The following is an 18,767-nucleotide window of genomic DNA, read 5'->3' as shown; positions in this document are numbered from 1 at the left end:
TCTCACCACCTGCCTTGGTAAGCTCAGCGCATCCTGAAATCTTAAAACCAGCATGAGGCATCTCCATACCTTGGGCTCTATGTGCCTGTCCTGGCACAAAAAGGGACACTGAGTGGGGATAGCCCCAGAGGGCACTGAAAAGGTTCAACACCATTCACTTCATCCACGTTTGCCCACATCAAAAATTCATCATTTATCTCCTGGAGTTTGACGTGACAGCAGATGGGTGAAATACAGCAAATCAGACTCAGGGTGCTGGTTAAGATTTCCAGGAGCAGCGTGGATCTCCGGGGTGCTCCGTGGCTTCTCACACCTTCCCAAAAGCAGCTCTGCTCAGCGTGTTTCAAGAGAGGCAAGCAAACCAATTAACTCCGTATGAAAATCCTGGCCTCGGTCTGTTATGCTGAGATCTTCTTGATAACAGCACTCCCTGGAGTGAGCAAAGAGCTTCCCTTGTTTTCTCTCAGTCCAGATTCAAGCAAACTTTTGCTGACCTCTTCATTTTGGCCATTCGATTTCAATGGGAAATGGACTGCCCCGGGATCTTTGACCTCAAGCCTTGTATATTTTCCCTAATATTCTTTTATCTTCACTAAATAACATGTAGTAATATTTTAAGCTAATGTGTCTCTTCACAGGGTCACATGCAGTTCAGTGAGCATCTTGCATCAGAAGATTTCTCCAGATCCCTGTTGTTTCCTTTATGTTTTTCTAAACAGGTCAGGTACTGACTTGCTGTTGCTTAAGGGAGCAAGCGGAGCCCTTCTAGCTGGCGGGTTGCTACATCCAAAATAACGAAAGGAAAACCATACGTAAACCATACTTTCTGGGAATAAACTGACCGTGCTATATTTACGAGGTCAGGGGAGTACAGGCGACCCCACATGTCCCCGTGTGACTGCCCAAGTTTCTGCATAGCAGGAGAGAACGGGTCACGCAGATGTAGTTACAGCAGTTGAAAGGGGATGCGGAGGAGATGAGGAAACGCCGCCAGATTTACAGCAACAGGTGGTTCCCCACGGCACCCACAAGGGACGAGCGGAGCGGGGCGCCGCGGGGCGCTGAGCGCTCCCCTTCCAAGGAGCCCACGTGGCACGAGGTGGGTCAGTGCCTGGGGACATGGGGCACCGGGAAAAGTAACCAGAGGAACTGGCACCAGCAACATCAGCCCTTTCCTAGGATTGGTCCTGCAAGGAGTTTTGGAGAAACCCGATCCTGCGATAAGGGCTGGTGCTTAGGACTTTGGAAACATGGGTTTAGGCACCTGCTGTCCCAGACTGTGTGACTATCAACAAACCATTTGGCCATGGTGCCCAGATCCCAGCGAGTGCTTAAATACCTTTGTAGATGTGGGCGTTGGTGTCTCAGTTCTCCTGTTTCCTTTCCATGCCGGGGGGAAAATATCTCTTCCCTACCTTGCACATCGGAAAAGACAAACACATTTGGGAGGGCCAATGCTGTTTGAAATGATGCCCTTATTTTTGGGTGGTGCAGCCTGCTCGACTCAGAAGAAATGACCCATTCCTGTGTTTCCATCCCAGCGTGGGTGTCCCACATGACCCTGCAAGCTCCTGGCCAGCAGAGGACAAGTCACGCAGAGGCAGTGACAGAAACCCAAGCAGAGCACTGCAATCCAGAGGAGATTATCAAGCACTAGGCAGCTATGGGAGTGAACTCCTAGCAGGTGAAGAAGAAAACAAATAGCACAAGGTCTGAAACACAGTCCCTAGGAATGCTAAGAGAGGTTTTCCATAGACATTTCAGACAGCTTTAGGTAAAGGAAAGGGGTGTCAGGAGCTCCGAGGCATCTCGTGGACACCAACTTCATTCTGCACCATCCCGCCCCTCACATGGGCACTGAGACATCAAGTGCACATGAAATACCACACAGCTCTAGGTCATATTTTACTTCCAGTTTGTGCTCTTGAGTCTGTCCAAGAGAAGGAAGAAAGGGATTTTTACATACCAGGCTTACTTAGTTACACTGCTGCTATGCAGCTGGGGCTTTCAGCAGCTAAGGCCAGATGCAGCCAGGCCCTTCCTAGTCCCACTGACCTTTTCCCATCAATGACTAACATCAGGCCTGTCTGTACGAGCAGAGAGCAAACAAGTCCACAACGGCAGTTCCTTGGCAGGGACTTAGTTTATCTTTCAGTGCCATGTTTAATAACACTGGATGGCACTTATCAGAATAGATTTTCCAGCAAGTGGCATACCAAAGCCTTGATGAAATCAGGCCTTCTGTCTGATGTCAATCACCCACCCGTTGCCAGTTCAAAAGTGCTATCTGTGCTGGAAAAGCAAGACCCAAGGAGCACTTAGCCCTGAGGCACACAGATAAACCTGGCCTACCAAAACATTGTCATAAAAAGAAGTCATCAGTGCATAGACATCTACCTGTTCTTTTACACTTTGTTTGAGATAACACCTAGCTACTGCATGTGTTTCCACGAGTCTTCATATCCTTTTGATGAGGAAGTGGAATATTTAATACAGGTGGAATATGTACCTGGCCACGGGTACCTATCAAGGTGCAACCAGGTCAAAGTGCATCCACCACATATTTTGCAGACATTCCCCAGTCTTCACAATAGATTGACCCAAACAACTGATTGCAAATATGTGAAGATTTTAGGGCAAAGCTAAATTCTCAGTGCATGGCCCGAGCCTATCCTTGCTAAATATACAAAAATGGACATTGTTCTCACCCTAGATTAGGTTACAGCTTTGGTTCTTGTTGTTCCCTTGTGTCAATAGGAATTATGTTCTCTGGCATCTGCATTAGGCCCATTTGCACCAGTCCCCGATGGCTGCAGAGCTGCAAGTCCTGCTTGTGGGTGGCGACTTTGCCTCCTAGTCTTTTGTTTTCAAAATGCAGCTGCAGAGGAGAGGAACGTGGCATCATTACTGCTATGAAAGGTCTTTTCATCCTCTGTGGTTTCCGGGTTAGAGCTATGTTGGCTGAGGATTCCTCCCCCAGGGTGGAGGAGTAATGGAAATGCAGCCTAAAACAGGATCAGGAGGAAGATGTGAAAAGGAGTGCAAACGTACCATGTATGAGTCAGTGCCACAAGAAATCACTATCCCGCCTTCCTTCTAGCGACATAAAGTCAAGATCACACCTCCTCTTGGTACAGTAAAGCTGTTCCCACACAGAGAGAAGGCAGCGTGTGTTGTTCATCATCTTAAAAAGGACTCGTGTCCTGATTGAAAGTTTAATAGTGGGAAAATGTTTTCAGGTCAGTAGCATTGCAGCTTCAGAGAAGAGCAGGGAAAGCAAGCATGACATTCTGCATTCATTATCTGCTATAAAATGATATGGACTGGGTGCTGAGGCCAAATCCTCTGCATGTGCAAATCAACACAGCCTCATTGATGCTAAACTGAGGTTAAACGGACTAACTCCATCGGATGAGCTGGCTTTTGTCAACAAAAGCACTTCTAGTACCATGAGAGATCTCTCATGACATGTGATGTTTTTTAATTTTCATTAACAGCCTCACCTCGAACTGCTCTGAAGAATTTAACTCTAGTTTTAGCACAAGGAGTAGGCAAATTTCTCAAGACTCCCAGGTCTTACATAGGCAGCTTGGGGCTATCAGTGGCTGAATCTCAGACCAAAGCCCACAGGTTTTCCAAGGCGGATGCCAAGTCTATTGTAGTGGGGAGTATTCGTCCCCTGGAAAGAACCAGGACCCAAGCGAGAAAGGTCTTCTTGTCTTAGGTAAGTGTGAATATGGCAAGGGAGAGTCAAGCCCCAAATTTTGCAGAGGTCCAGGTGACTGGTGAGGCTGAGGGCCAATATGCAAAGAGGTGATTTCATTACCATTCGGGACCTGACGAGCAGGCTTCTACCTGAGGCAGGAGTGGGATGTAAGGAGGCAGGAGGGAGCACAGCTACATGGGGTGGGACTGCCGCACAGACATGACCACAGGGCAAACACCCAGCCCCATTTCAGCTCCTCCTGGTGAAGTTCAGCAAGCCCTTCCTCTCCCAAGGAGCTAGGGGTGGTCAAGGAGCGGAGCTGATAACCCAGGCAGAGCCTGATGGACCTTCCAGCGGGACATCTGAGGACACATCACGCTCTGCACCGGCACACCACCTCTCAAGACAAGCCCTGACACCAGGTGAAGAGCAACAGCATGCCACGCCGCCTGCTCACCCATCACGCGGCAGAGGGAGCAATGCCCCAGCCGCGCAGGGCTGAGCCTGCTCGCAGGCCACCTCGTAGGCCCGGGGGCACGTCGCATTCTTCTGCCATTAGTGCCGCTCGTCCGACCGCTCCCAGCTGCCTGCCACGGCCACACCGAGCACTGCAGAGCCAGCCCTCCTGCCAGCAGCAGTTCTGGGGGACACGGGAGGAGCTCTCCTAGGAGAGAAGATGTGCATAGAGGTGGTGGGCCGCAGGTGTCACCCACCACCGGTGGACAGGAGGGTTTGAAGATGACCTCCTCCATGGATGTGCAAGAAGAGGATGTGTTGTCCTCCCTGTAGGCTTAAGTGTCCTACCGACCTGGGAAGGGTCTCCTTCACGGCCTGGATAGCACCCTGAGGACCCCAAGATGGGGGAGGTTGAGACCAGGCCCAGGAGGGTGGCCTCGGCCATATCTATGCCCTGGATGGCCATTTTCCAACTAGCTCCTCAGAGGTGCCCATGCAGTTATACACCTGCACAGGAAGAAGGGACACCTCTGTCACCCCCGGGATCATCAGGATGTGGCCAAAGGCGGGTCCTGAGCCACAGTGGGTGCACATCTCTTATTCTGGGGGGCTGTGACGTGGCACACTGTATTGCAAAAAGCCTCTGTGCAATTTCTCTTGGTGTCTCTTCTCTGCTGTGTTCAGTTTATAAGCACGACGACTTTTTTTCCCAAATACTGGGCTGACAAACTCTGCTGGCACCCAAGGCTCGGGCTAAATTCCAGCCTTTTCCTAGATGTTCCCAAATAAAAATCGTGCTTCCAAGGACACATGCGCATCCTACTCTCTCCAACAAACTTGCACGTCTGTGTCTGTGGCGCCTGGTGAGCAGCTGATAAGGCACGAGGAGGAGCAGGAGGCAGGGCATTCTCTGTCCACGTTGGCTTATGTGAAAGCAGACCTTGCTTCAAATACAGTCAGGAAGCAGCAAATGTAAGATGCTATTCGTCACTCTTCAGAGCAGATTTTCACTGGAGAGGCCCTGCTTTCATTTACAATAAATTGCCTCATAATATGGGGGTGATATATGCCGTTCTCGAAGTATAAATTATATTTACATCCACTTTATGGTCTCCTCACACTGTTAAAGTATAGTAATGTGACTGTGGGGTAAGTGATAGTGATTACTTGTCCACATGGGGAAATTCATCAGAATAACTCTGCGCATGAAGAAGAGTCTTCTCTTCAAAAAAAAAAAAATTGCTAAATATTCTGTCTTGTTAGTGTGGAAAAAAAAAAAAGAAAAAAAAAACACATTCCCATCTCAGATTTGATCTGCAGGCATTGTTTCCCTTGACCAGAACACTGTGCAGATATGTGCTGTATCTCCCTCTGAAATGGGGTCAGGAATTATGAATCTCTTCTATAACTGACATTTTTATTCACAGTATTCATCCCGAGAACCCGAGCAGAGAGAAGAAAGCTATTCCATCAGAAGCAATTTAAGCTGTGAATGAGGATAAATTTGTCCTGTTTGCTTTTTTGGTTTGCTTTTCAAGCATCCAGAGAATATATTTCTTCCTATTATATGCTATTTTTCAAGGGTGGTTTTACTTACAGTCCAAAATGAGTATTGTGAAATCAACTGTTAAATTTAGATCTTCAGGCTGTTTTCATCAGAACAAAAACACGGGGATTTGTAGCTGTCAGCTTCCCTAAAACTGATTCATACAGAAAGACCGGATCCTGAGCTCAGTTACCTTAAGGTGGTTTCTAGTGATATAGAGCCACAGGCATAAGATCAAGGTCCCTCTGGACCTCAGGACGAGAGATCTTTTGAGCATTTGAGACCAGGAGAGGTAATTGGGAGTGAGCCATTTCGGCGGCTTCTCGCTGTTAGCTTCCTGCAGAAACTTTTGAAAGAAGAAAACATTTCTGGTTTCTCATTTTTCTTTCTATTTTGGGATACTGCTTGTGCTACAGTAGAAGATTTCTGGCTTTGAGAGCCAAATTCTGCCATTAGATCTGCAGGGCATTTTATCTGGGGGAAAGAGAAAGTTGGCCGGAGCACTAAAGGGGAGACCAGCAGGATTCCTCCACGCTCCAAATCCTGGTCTCGGTGGGTCCACGACATTTGTGTGCTCGGGATAATGTTGTAGTCTGCCTGAGCCAGGGGCAGTTCTGGTACCACCTGCAGCACTAACACAAGCTGTGACTGCGTGTGCTAGGGGCTAACTTCTCCCATGCATTGTCTGGTGACTTTTGGGGCCAGATTGCTTAACATGATAAATTACAGCCAATTACCTTATTATTATGGATTGGCTGGTTTTGTCCAACATGCCGGGGAGATGAACACTACGTATCACCATGCCTCTGATGTTCACAATTAAGTTTTCTGAGAAGAGATGTCCATCTGGTTTCACTGGTAAAAGTGACATCTTTTATCGCTTCCCAGCAGAGGGAATCAACCACTTACTGGGTGGGCTCCTGTACTCAGAACTGGGCTTTAGTCTTGGAATTTACTCCGAGAAATAAATCATGGGTTGAAATTCTGGTTTCTGCCAGCTGGAGTTTTTATCCTTCTCTGGTAGTCCAGCAAACCAGATCGATGGTCTCAGTGACACTGTGTCAGTTTAACTGCAGGAATAATGATGCACCAGCTTTTAAGTGCAGCCTCATTTTATGCTGTTTTGAATGTCCTTTACATGAGGTTAGTTTGTCCCAGCCATGATGCTGTACATCAGCTCCATGTTGCGTTTCCTAGGGGGTACAAAAGAAAAATAAATGCTATCAGACTGGCTGCTGCTGCTGGACTCTATAGGATAAAGTAAGTTAAATCCATGTCAGATATCCATGTGCATATATCCAGTTAGTCAGAAAAATAGGTTTAGATGTAAAGGGGCATAATTCCAGAGCTGATTTTTTCACGTATGTGTTAAACATTATAGAACCTGTAGTTAATGCATTTATGCTGCCAACTCTTTGAGACATTTCATGGGTAAAGACCAAAACCCCCCTGGAGATGGAAAAATGTATATAAGGAGAGTCCTTAGTGCTGGTGAACCACAGAAGACCTTCTGTGGCCGAGAAGACAAACCATAGAAAAGGACAGAAAAGCAGATCAACAAAAATGCCATAAAGTCAATTTTAACCTTTTCCTGCTGGAAACATTGCAGACAGCCCTCTTGCCTGCCAACAGACGATGTCCCTTTTTTCTTTTTCCTTTCTTCAGTTAAAGATAGAAACATTTGTACATTGTATGGACAGTCAGAACAAGACCAAGCTACAGCTGGGGGAAAAAGAGGTGGAGTCATTGCATTTGGGAGGCCATGTCCTCTTCTGCCCTTTGTGCTTTCCATGCCTGGGGAACAGGGGGATATTTTTGGAATATTATTCTAAATAACAGGGAGGGGCTATCAGGTTTCACTTCATCTGTTGGTTCAGGTCTGCAGTGCCAGTCAAGCTGTAACTGTAAATTATAAAACGGACTTCTACATGGCGAGGAGGAAAGGAAGCGACAATGCCCTCTGCACCTGGGGCATACCTGTGGCGATCTGTGTTTTCACCACTAAGCCCGTGTTCCTGCAATTACTGCCTGCCCACGACTTATTTATTTGAAGCCTATTATGTCAGCTTAGTCAGATCAGCACTGTAATGCTCTGCTCTCCGTAGCTCAGCCCCCGGGGGAGAGAAAATGGGTTCCTCTTTCTAGAGGGAACCGTGGTCTTTCTGACAGCACTCGGTGGCACACAATCTGCGGTACAACTGACATCATCTAAACCCTAAAGTCTTTAGCAATGTCCCCTGCAGACCCCATGCACCCCAGTAAAGGAGGATCAACAGGGAGCATGACTGACCCCCCCCATGTCCCTCCTCTCTGAGAATCGCTTCCATCTGCTCTTTCCATTCTGTCCCCTCTCCATAGCCTACAAATCTTTCAGCAAATCCATTTTTACACCAACTTCCGCTGCCGAAACAGCTGATTATAGTTCGGCCTGAACATGTAGGAAAGATGTCCCGGAGATGCACTGAGCATCTCTGTTTATATCCAGATAAGGCTGGGGATCTGGGGAGGGGGTGGCTTTGAAGATCCATCAAGATAAGGGATTTGAGTGGTATATCCCCAGCTGACTTTTCTTGAGAAACATGTCTGAGTGTAATCCCACACAAACCCCAGCACCAGGAAGGGTGGAAATGGGATAAATGGGATCAACTGTTCTCATGGTTTCAGCTATTCCCACAAGCTTGCAGCTACAGTGAAACCACACCAGGAGATAAAGTGGCTTCCGACTCTGGTGATAGTAAGGACTGGGGGCTGACCTTGGGCCTGAAGATTTTAAGTTGAATTTACCTTCTCTTTCTCCCTCCAGCTCAAATATTTTCTTCAAAAGACAGCGGGAAGGCCCGTTCCAAAAATATTGTGAAATCGGTTTTATGGGAAAAGTTATAAATTTACTTTCTGGCTTCCAGGATTGTATACTGTGTACACTGTTACAATGCCCTAATTTAACTGGAAGAGTTATACCCAGCTATGATCACACAGCCTGCTTCTATAGAGAGTCAGCGATTGCTGCTTTGTACAAGGTGAGCTGCAGCACCTGGAAACAGGAGGAAAAGGCTGGGCTCAGGTAGTTTAAGGTAAGCAGTTGCCTTCTCCTGTATTTTTACAGCTTAGAGACCTAAAAACTTGTCTGTTGAGTCAGCTGTCACCTGTTCAAGGTTTCCTGTGCTACGCACACTACCTTATACAAAAATTATTTTCCACGGGCACACAACAAGACCTCAGTCAGGCTCCGTGTGTCATCATCCTCCCCCAGCAGAGCTAACGTCCTTCCCATAACGGGTATGGCTAAATGGACTTGCACACACACCCCCTGCCAAAAAACTTTCCAAGTTTTTCTCCATGAAGTTAACCTTGGTTGCGTTATCTGGAATTAATTTTGCCGCAGCACTCGCTGGACATTCAGCAGAAATACGAATGAGCTCTTGCACCAGTTTCACACTCGATGGAATAGCTGATGGCTCAGCTTGGACCTAGGAGCATTTCCCTCCCCTGCGTTCCAGCTGCTGCACTTACAGTGGCCGCACTTGAAAAGCCAGCACACCCTGCGCAGCGTTCTACAATAAACAGCACCGTATCTGCTGGGAAGAGCTTCGTGCTTGGCCACCAGATCTGCCTCCCGACAAGAGGGCCGGAGGAAGGAGACTACCAAGCAAGAAACTTTGTTTGAACCACCGCGGTGCTGCAAGTTAGGGTATTCCTTAGGGACACGGGCTGCAAATTTAAGAACAAAACCTTCTCCGCAAATATCAGTGGGAGAGTCGCCAGCAGCAGCTGCGGAGGCCACGTTAGCCGTTCTGGCAGCAGCAGAGTCTGGTTTGCACGCTCAGATACTGCTGCTCTGTCCCACCTAGGCTGGGAAAAACCTGAGGTGTGTTAGAGTAGAAGAACCTTAAAATTAAACGCAAACTTAGGGAGACTCACTTTCTTGATGCGATATGGGTGGGAAATCACATCGGAGAGTTTAGCTCTGAAAAAAAAAAAGGCAAGCCCTGCTGCTGGGGATCTGCAATCCAAAGACCAGGCTGGGACAGGCTCACCGACAGACTCCTTCCAGTGCACGGCTGAAGTTTAACAATTTCCTGCCTGCGAGCGGAGCCAAGGTGGCCCTCCCTGAGCACACTTCTGACCCCAGCGAAAGGCAAGGCAATTTGACCGAGTTTAAGGAGTTTAAGGCAGATTGCATCACCCTGCAGCCGGTGCACACGAAGAGCGTGGAGCCGCCGTGTTGCTGCAGCTCTCATCGTGCACGCGGACTTGTTAAACTCAGCTCAGCTGCCAAAAAGCCAAAGAAAGGGTCTATCTTGGGCCTGGTGATGCATTTTGGATCAGGGGACAGAATTTTCTCCTGAACTGGCCTATAGACCTAACACAACAGCTCACATATCTTACCACATGCCAAAGTGGGATGACAGGTAACTGTTTTTTCCCTTTAGGATGGATGTGTGGTGGCTGAGTAGAGCACCTAACTGTTTTTGCAGAGCTCAAAGACTCTTAATCCACACGAGCTCTTGCCAAATATATACATAAATATATATATATATGTCCCAGCCATGCAGGTGGCCTGCTTGGGCTTCTGAATTACGATCCTGCTGAGTCTGCTGAGTTACGCGGCCCTGTATCTCGGTTTTACTATGGCAGGGATTCGTTATTTTTCCATCATCTCCAAGCACCTGGATCCCTGCCAAAGTCTAAAGGGGCCTTTTTGTGACTTCAAGGGGTTGGTACAGCTTGTACCTCTATCTTTGGGAAAGGAACCAGCGATGCTCTCCAAAACATGCTTCAGCCCATTGCCAAGTGTTGAGATGAGCAACTCAGCACAAGGTTGCGTAGTTACGTTTTTAACCCTGATTAAGAGAGGTGGCTTGCCTTTTGGATGGGAAAACCCTCAGAGCAGCAAGTTGCATTTTTTACTGCACAGTTTTAAATATAGTTTAAAATATGGATGAAGCCACTCAGTAGATATTTATAAAGATAGGTTTTATTTTGCTTAGATCTTCCTTCTGTTTTACAAGAAGAAGACTGCCTCTTTTCCAGCTAAAACTGGAAAAAGAGGAAACTACAACCAAAGAAAAATGGACTCCAACTCCTGATTTCATTTGTCCCGTTGCAGGTACCAGCGCGGTCCCTTGTCCTTGTAGCTACCAGCTCTGGGCTGATGGAAAACACCTTGGAGAGTATCACTCTTGTGCCGCCTCTGAGCTGCTTCCCTTTTTACAGCATCTCCTAGGGGCTGGGCTCCCACTACCTGGAGAAAGACTATGAGAGCCTACAAGTGTAAGCTGCCCATCACCATTTTGGCACAGTGTGTGCTGAAAATCCCATCCTTGTAATAACAAAGATGCTGCTGTGACTCCTTGGCACTTTCTCTGCAAATGCACTTGCTTCCTGGAAAAATCAGGCACGCTTTATTCCATTCCTGGCCAAGAAAGCCCAGATGCTTTATTGCTTCATTCCCGTGCTGCCTTCAGTTTGTTCCTGCTTTCATGTGAAAACAGTGTGACACATGGGAACCCGAAGTCAATACTGTTTGTTTCCTCTATAAAGTCACATCTTGGTGAGAGAGTTAAAGGTTACAACCAGTGAGCGGCTGCTGACTCCGGGGGTTATTCCTATAAAGCCAACCAACACTGATTTTTATTTCTGTTTATCTGAAGCTTGCAGAACACTACGCACCATGTAAACATCACAAGGCAGCAAGGGGGAAGCTGAAGGGAAGGACTGACCGCTGTGATTACGTCTGCACGCAGCAAAGAGAAGCACAGAAGGAGAATTAAAAGCTGTGGTTGCTGAGCTACAAGCTCCTTGCCTCTGCTGGAGCTACAGCAAGCCTGATGGGGTGAAGCCAAAGCTCTTAAGAGATGTCTTCACGTTATCTGCTGGAAGGGACAAGCTCAGAGGCTCCGTGGTCTTCAGCAGTAGGGCTGATCAGGAAACAGCATTTCTCTTTCACACAGCCGGTCATCAAAAAAGAAAAAGGTTATAAAAATGTCTTACTTGTATGGATTTAGATGAAGAGCACTGGCATTAAAGTTGCCTGTGGGCATTGATAGGCAAGGCAAGGGAAAGGAGCCAAACTGATCTCGTGTCTCCGCCCTCTGAAAGGTGCTGGGCAGGAGTGGTGGCCGGTCAGCCCAGCACCGCACTCCGCCCTGCTCAGCACCTCCTGGGAGCAAAGGGGAGAACTTGTCGCCTGTGCCAGGGCACTTAGATCCCAGCAGTCCTGGATCCCAAAATTATGGGCAGCCTCTCCGTAACAAAAAGGCCTGGCACAAGGACATCTCTCCGCGGGACTGCCAGTGCCAAGTACTCAAAAAACCACAGCTCAGTCTTAAATAAACATATTTATTTATTTATTTGTTTGTTTATTTATTTATTTATTGGCTTCTTGACCAAAGCACTGAGTGTTTTCCATTTTCCTTTTGCATTTTGAGTCATGGGTGAACGCACAGGACGAACCTTGCAGCATCTCCCTGAAACTGTCAGGGCTGCAAACATGCATTCTGGTTTAAACCAAAAGCTGAGCTTCTCACCCCAAAACTATGCTCCAGAAAGTGGGGCTGTCAAAAAGCAAGCCAGCTATCACAAGACTTACGATAAAAATCAGAAAGCAGGCAGTCGCCCTCCCAGCCAAGCATTCTTCGTGGCTGCAAGTAGCCAGCTGAATCCCAGCTATGTGGCTTCAGAGACAGGAATCAGTACCTCCTACTGCACAGCAGCAGGCCTTAACTATAGGAACCCCAGAAGGCTGCTCTGCTGTCCCTCCTCACCAGCACCGGTGCACAGCACCACAGAGAGCAGCAGTACATGCGCAGCACCTGTCAGATGCTCAAGAAACAGAAAACGAGGCTGAAAGATTGAAAGTGTAAGTCTTAGGTGTGAAGGATAAAGAATAGATGGCGATGGGTAAAAAATGGCCCAAAAAACGGTAATTACAATTCTTCTTCTCGCCCGGTCCAAGTTCAAGCACACGGGCCAAGTGGCCCTATTCAGCTAGAGATGTGTTTGGGAGAGGTCCCACGCGAAGCCACAGCGCTATTCCTGGCCACACTCTGGTCGAGCTATGCAGGCAAAGAATGTGTGCTCCAGGAATGCAGCTGGACAGGCTGTGTTTAGGAAAAGTTGTGTATCCTACCAACAGTCAGAATCGGAAATCTCTAATAACAACGCTCCCCCACTCACGGGAGCTTTTATACGGCAAATTGTCCCACTGCCCTTTGCAGTCTGCTCCCGTGGCTGTGTCAGTCGCTGGCCACCCACCAGAGCCTGCCGGCCCCACGCAGCTTGGTACCACGCTCCCCGTCAGGCACTGATGCTCCTTGCACCCCACTGATGCTGTCGGGGTCACGTTTAGTTAAACAAAATACAGAGTGACCCAGGCTGGAGCCTGCTGCAGATGTGGAGGCGAGCATCCCGAGAAAATTTTGTGGGTTCTTTATGGAGAGCAAGCGGTCAAGGCTTTGGCTTTTGTGGAAAGCAGCTGTTGATGCAGAGCAGAGCTGTCTTGTATATGGAAAAATGAGGTGTCTTGTAAAATGGGTAGTTCTGGGCTAGCCTTTGTGTTAGAAACATATAAGACATATTCTAGTACAAATTCTATAACATATTCTAGTGTTAGAAACATATAAGACGCGAGAGGATCAGCAAAGGGACATGGTCAAATCCAGCCAGGAATGACTCCCCGATCTGCTTCCCCTGCGGTGGCTTTTATAGCACAACCATGAAATCTGCATTTGCTTAACGCTGGTGAGAAAAACAACTCCTTCCCGAGCCTGTGGGATGGGGTAGATGTGCAGTGTGGTCCGGCAGGAAGGGCTTACGCTCAGGTTGCCCCCCCATCGTGTTGAAGGGAGGCTCAGAGCGGGCAGCGTGCCCGATGGGCAGGGCTGCAACCCCCTGGCACCTTCCCAGACCTTGCCTGGGTCCACCTTCGGAAAGCGCCCTGCCTCTGCGCAATGGAAACAGCTGCGTTCTCCGGGCTGCGGGGCAGACAGAAGGGTGGAAATTTCACACTCTGTTCCCTCCGTCTGTGTCCTCACCTTCCTTGTAAGACAGTAAGAGGTTGTCCATCCTCGGCGGCAGGCTTTGCCCTTGAACAGTGCCATCCTTCCGCCTCTGAAGGCTTTAGGAGGCAGGAAAAGTAAAACACAAGGAAGCTCCAAAATTGAATAGGCAGTGGTAACAGGCAGCCAGAGAAAAAGAGCAGTGGGCAAAAAGAGGAGAATCTGGGTCACCGAGCTGGGCCCCCTGAGACTGCAGGCAACCAGGCAGCAATGCACAGAGGGCCACCTAACATCAACCCCAAAAGCCACAGCAAACACCACAGCGTGCCAATAACAGCCCTCAGCCCCACTGCAGAGCCGCAGCGCGATGTGCCACAAGGGCAGGAGAGACGAAGGGCATGGCCACTGCGTGATGTCCCCGGGGTAATTACAGGAGATTATGGGTTATGCTAGGAAGTCAGCCATGACCCACACTACAAAGCCAGCCCAAACCAACCCCGCTACTGACTCGATTCTCGTAGGTGTGAGGGGTGCGGCACCCTGGGAGCTCAGCACCTTTGGATGCCCTTTGCTCCCCAAGCGTCTGCGGTGCAGCCCCAGCAGCTGACCCAGTGGCTGCTGTGGTGCTTTGCTGCCCCACAGAGAAACCAGCTTCCTTCAGGACCGACACCAAGGCTCGGTGCAGGCACTGCTGGCTGTTTGCCACCCCAACGCTCCGCTTCTGCTCTTTTCCCTTGTGGGAGTGGATGTCAAGTACTAACAGCTCCTGGCTACAAAACCCAGGGCCGAACCCAGCGGGAGGAGGCGGAGACACCCTCTGAGATGGAAAAGGTGTATTTTCCGCGAAATCAAATCACCCCTGCCATTAGCTGCCTTGTGCCCAACTTGCAACCAGCAAGCAAGAATTCCTGGGTACCCTTCTAATTCCTTCTGCCCTTCTAATTCCTCCTACAAGGCACGTGCCCCTGGGGCTCTGCCTCTTCCCAGCCAGTTTGCTGACATTGTTTTGCTGCTGGCCGGTTTCAGACAGCACCCTGCTGCTTGTCCTGCCTGCGTGGGGAACTGCCAGTACTTCTGCGGCTTTCTCCTCCGTGTTATCTGTCCTAGCCACATCCCTCTGTGTTGCGGGGTACGTTTCTTTCAACTGAGGTAAATCAAGGGCATTGTTTTGGTGGTGGTGGTGGTTTTGTTTTGTTTTATTTTGTTTTGTTTTGTTTTCTGAATGCTGCTTGCTTTGGAGTTTTCTCACCAAAGCTGCTTGCAGGGTTTTGCCCAGGATGCTGTGCTGTTCGCTGCCCTCTGGTTCCTAAAGAGTCTCCGCTCCCGCTCCACAGCAGGGTGGGCTTCTCCCGAGGAGATGGAGAACCTTGCGCTTGAGTCCTCTCTAGAGATGCACACCAACAGCCCTCTCGCCCCAAAATCCACCACCAAGACCCCATTCAGCAGGTGGAAGTCTTCAGCCCAAAGGTGACAAAGGTAACATTTGGCACCCAAATCCCACCGGGAGCCAATTCCCTCGGCCTTTCAGCATCCTCAGCTTGGCCACCTCCTTCTGCCAGGCTGTGCGAGCATCACAGGACGCACCCGGTGACTCGCCGGGGAAAACCAGCGCTGATCCCAGCTGCCGAGGGTGAGCAATGCCCAGCACCTCCTCCTGGGCTGCCTGACTGCTGCCACCGAGGAGGCTGGATCCTGCACTGCCGGAGCTGCCGGCTGCCAACCTGATGAGTACACAAGGTCTGACGGTCACGGGACAGGCAGGCAGGAACTGCAGTGACTTCATCCCTGCTGTGACCTCGCTCACCCTTTGACGGGCCTTCACCACGTCGTTAACTCTTTCTCTTTGCAGAGCGAGGTGTCACGAGACTCTGTGCCCGGTATGAGGATTCACTCCCACCAGGTAATGCTTTGAAGATGAGAACTGCATGTGCTGCCTGCCGGGCACCACGGGCGTTATGTCCGACCTGCGCTCTGCCCACCTCGCAGGCAGGACTCAGTGCCCCGCGGGGAGGAGGGTTTGTGGAGCTGCAGAGGCTTGTCCCAGCCCTCGGGAAGCAACCAAGGCTGCCTCAGCCCTCGGTGAGGTGGCTGTCCCCGGCTCCCAAGGGAAAACCGGCTCCCGTGGAGCATCCCTGTGGCATAGGCCTGTGAGATACTAAGATAATTAGGGGACGGGAGCACCTGTCATGTGAGGACAGGCTGAGAGAGCTGGGCCTGTTTAGCCTGGAAAAGAGAAGACTGAGGGGAGACCTCCTCACTGTGTATAAATATCTGAGAGGACGGTGTCGAGAGGATAGAGCCGGTCTCTTTTCAGCTGTGCCCAGCGACAGGATGAGAGGCAACGGGCATCAAATTGAAGCACAGGAGGTTCTGGCTGAATACGAGGGGGCACTTCTGTACTGTGAGGTGACAGAGCGCTGGGACAGGCTGCCCAGACAAGTTGTGGAGTCTCCTTCTCTGGAGATATCCCAAACCCCGCCTGGATGCCATCCTGCACAACGTGCTCCAGGTGATCCTGCTCGGCTGGGGGGTAGGACCAGATGAAATCCAGAGGACCCTGCCAACCTCGGCCATTCTGTGACTGTGTGACTCCGTGAGACAAGCTCCTGCCATGGCCAGATGAGTCAGCCCTGGGTGGCCTCCAGGAGAAATTTTCTGGAGAAATGTCTACCAGGACCAGCACGTGGAGAGTTTTTTCAGGCAGTCGTGAGGTGCCCGTGCAGCCAAAAGCAAGTTCCTCACCTCTTCCCATCGGGTGGTGGGAGCAGCCTGAGCTTGTGGCGTGGGCAGGATCCCGCAACACACACCAGGCCCTCACCTGTATGCCACGAACCCCTCGCTTTCCCTTGGGGGAGCAGCACTTCACATTGCGAGAGGGTTTGCTGCCCAGAGTCTGCTGTGAAAGAGGGTTCCTGGTTTCAGTTCAGACATGATTACCCTGCTCGTGACAGGATTGCCACATCAGCGATTCCCCCAAAGCCCACTCACCTGCGGGAACTCGACTGACTCCTCTCCTCTCTCGGAGCTGATCTCTAGTGTTAGCTCGGCCCTGTGGTGTCTGTAGGTGCTGACTGCGTACCCACAGGTACAAGCTGAGGTGCCACTGTGGGGAAGTCCTTGCCAGGTGCCCCCAGGCTGTGCAGTTAAAGGTTTAAGTTAGAGGTTTTTGGGGTGTGTGATCTCTAGGAGGAGGTGTAAGAGGCTGCTTTCATGCTATAAGGAGACACAGAGAGAGGGAGCTGGGACCGTTCAGCCTGGAGTAGAGGAGGCTCAGGGGGGGATCTCATCAATATGTACAAATACCTGAAGGGAGGGTGCAAAGAGAAGAGCCAGGCTCTTTTCAGCGGTGCCCAGTGCCAGGACAAGAGGCAACGGGCACAAACCAGCACACAGGAGGCTCCCTCTGAACACCAGGCAGCATTTCTATGTGCTGGGGCCAGGAGCAGGATGTTCTCCTTTCAAGGTTGGAAATGCCTGTTTCCAGCCTCTAATGCCATTTCTCAGATCTGTAAGCACGGAGCCACCATCTGTTACAGATGTACGAGCTCTAGACAAAACCTAAGCCCTGCACACCAACGTCCAGAGGACCAAAGGCAGAGTTTTAGTGCCTGAGCTACCTGTTGTAGGTTATCACCCTGAACCACAATGGCTTTTAAAAGAGACAGGACAAATCAGTCTGTGTCTGCTTTCCCTAACACCCATTGCTCTCTCCGTCCCTTCCTGTGGACTGAACCTGACCTGCAGTGCAGATGCCAAGTGACCCTCATTAAAAGGATGAAGGTATTTCCAGTGGCATGGATCCAAACTGCCTGAACTTATCCGGGCAGGACGCGGACACTGCAGGCACTGGGGCACACGGACATGGTCCCGCTGTTAGGAGCTGTCCTTGTCCCAAGTGGGCTCAGCCCCTGCAGCCTTCATCCCCCCAGGGCTGCCTTGCAGACGGAGGGCAGCATCACCTGCAATGCTGCTATCGCAACTTTGCTCAATTGTCGAAGGCACAGGATGCTTAAATCACACAAGAAACCCACTCAAAAATTATTTTGCAGCTCCAAGCACTCTTGTGGCCTAAACGATATCCCCTTTCACACATAAAAAATAGCCGGCACTGCCCACAAGGAAAGGGTTTTGCTGCCCCAGAGAGCTCAGTCCAGTGTCCTTGCACTTGACTTTTAGTTTCTGCCTGTGCTCTGGCTTGCCGCAGCTCTTGAGCGCTTTCTGCCCTGCTGCACGGGTGCGAGCAGCGTGCAGATGCTGCAGGCATCCAGCACCACTCACGACCTGCACAGCCTCCTCAGGGCTTCAACGCTGTTATCTGCATCTTCATCGAGGGTGAATGCACAGCACCGGTGCTAGCAAGCGCCAGATGCCCATGGCAGTGAGCAGCACAGCCAGGGAGCGTGGGCAGCACGGCCTGGATTAAGGCAGCTGATCCCCCCGCAGCCCACGTGCCTGTTGCTCAGTCATTCCCTCAGCCCGAGGAGCAGAGCATCGGCCCCGTCCCCACCGCCACGAAATCCCTGTGTGGAGACGGGTGCAGCACAGCCCCGGGCAGCTCCATTGCAATACTTGCACAAAGTGCCCTGCGTCTGCAAAAGGAGCTGTGGTGCCTGCCAGCGCGCCACCCCGCCTGGGCTTGAGTGCAAGGCGGCAATTCTTAATGTTCCGTAACGCCTCTGCTAACAAGTACCCAATGAGCTGTGTTTATAGATGTCCGTACGTATTGTCATATATAATCTTGGGCTTTAAATATTTGTGCTATGAATATTCACCTATATAGTATTATATAAATAGCTGTATATAAAACATACGTGCATAAAATATACATAATACATAAATATACATAAATACAATGTGGTGATACAAAATACAGACGTAAGAAACATACAGTTAGAAAACATTCTGTATATATATTTTCTCTGTGAGGCTGCGCCTTGAGTGCTGTGTTCAGCTTTGGGCCCAGCAGTATGAGAAGGACATCGAGGCCCTGAAGTGTGCCCAGAGCAGGGCTACGAAGCTGGTGAAGGGCCTGGAGCACAAGTCCTGTGAGGAGCGGCTGAGG

The sequence above is a fragment of the Anser cygnoides genome, chromosome 2 (assembly GCF_040182565.1).
Source record: "Anser cygnoides isolate HZ-2024a breed goose chromosome 2, Taihu_goose_T2T_genome, whole genome shotgun sequence".
Classification (NCBI taxonomy): domain Eukaryota; kingdom Metazoa; phylum Chordata; class Aves; order Anseriformes; family Anatidae; genus Anser; species Anser cygnoides.
This window is presented reverse-complemented; position numbering follows the sequence as displayed.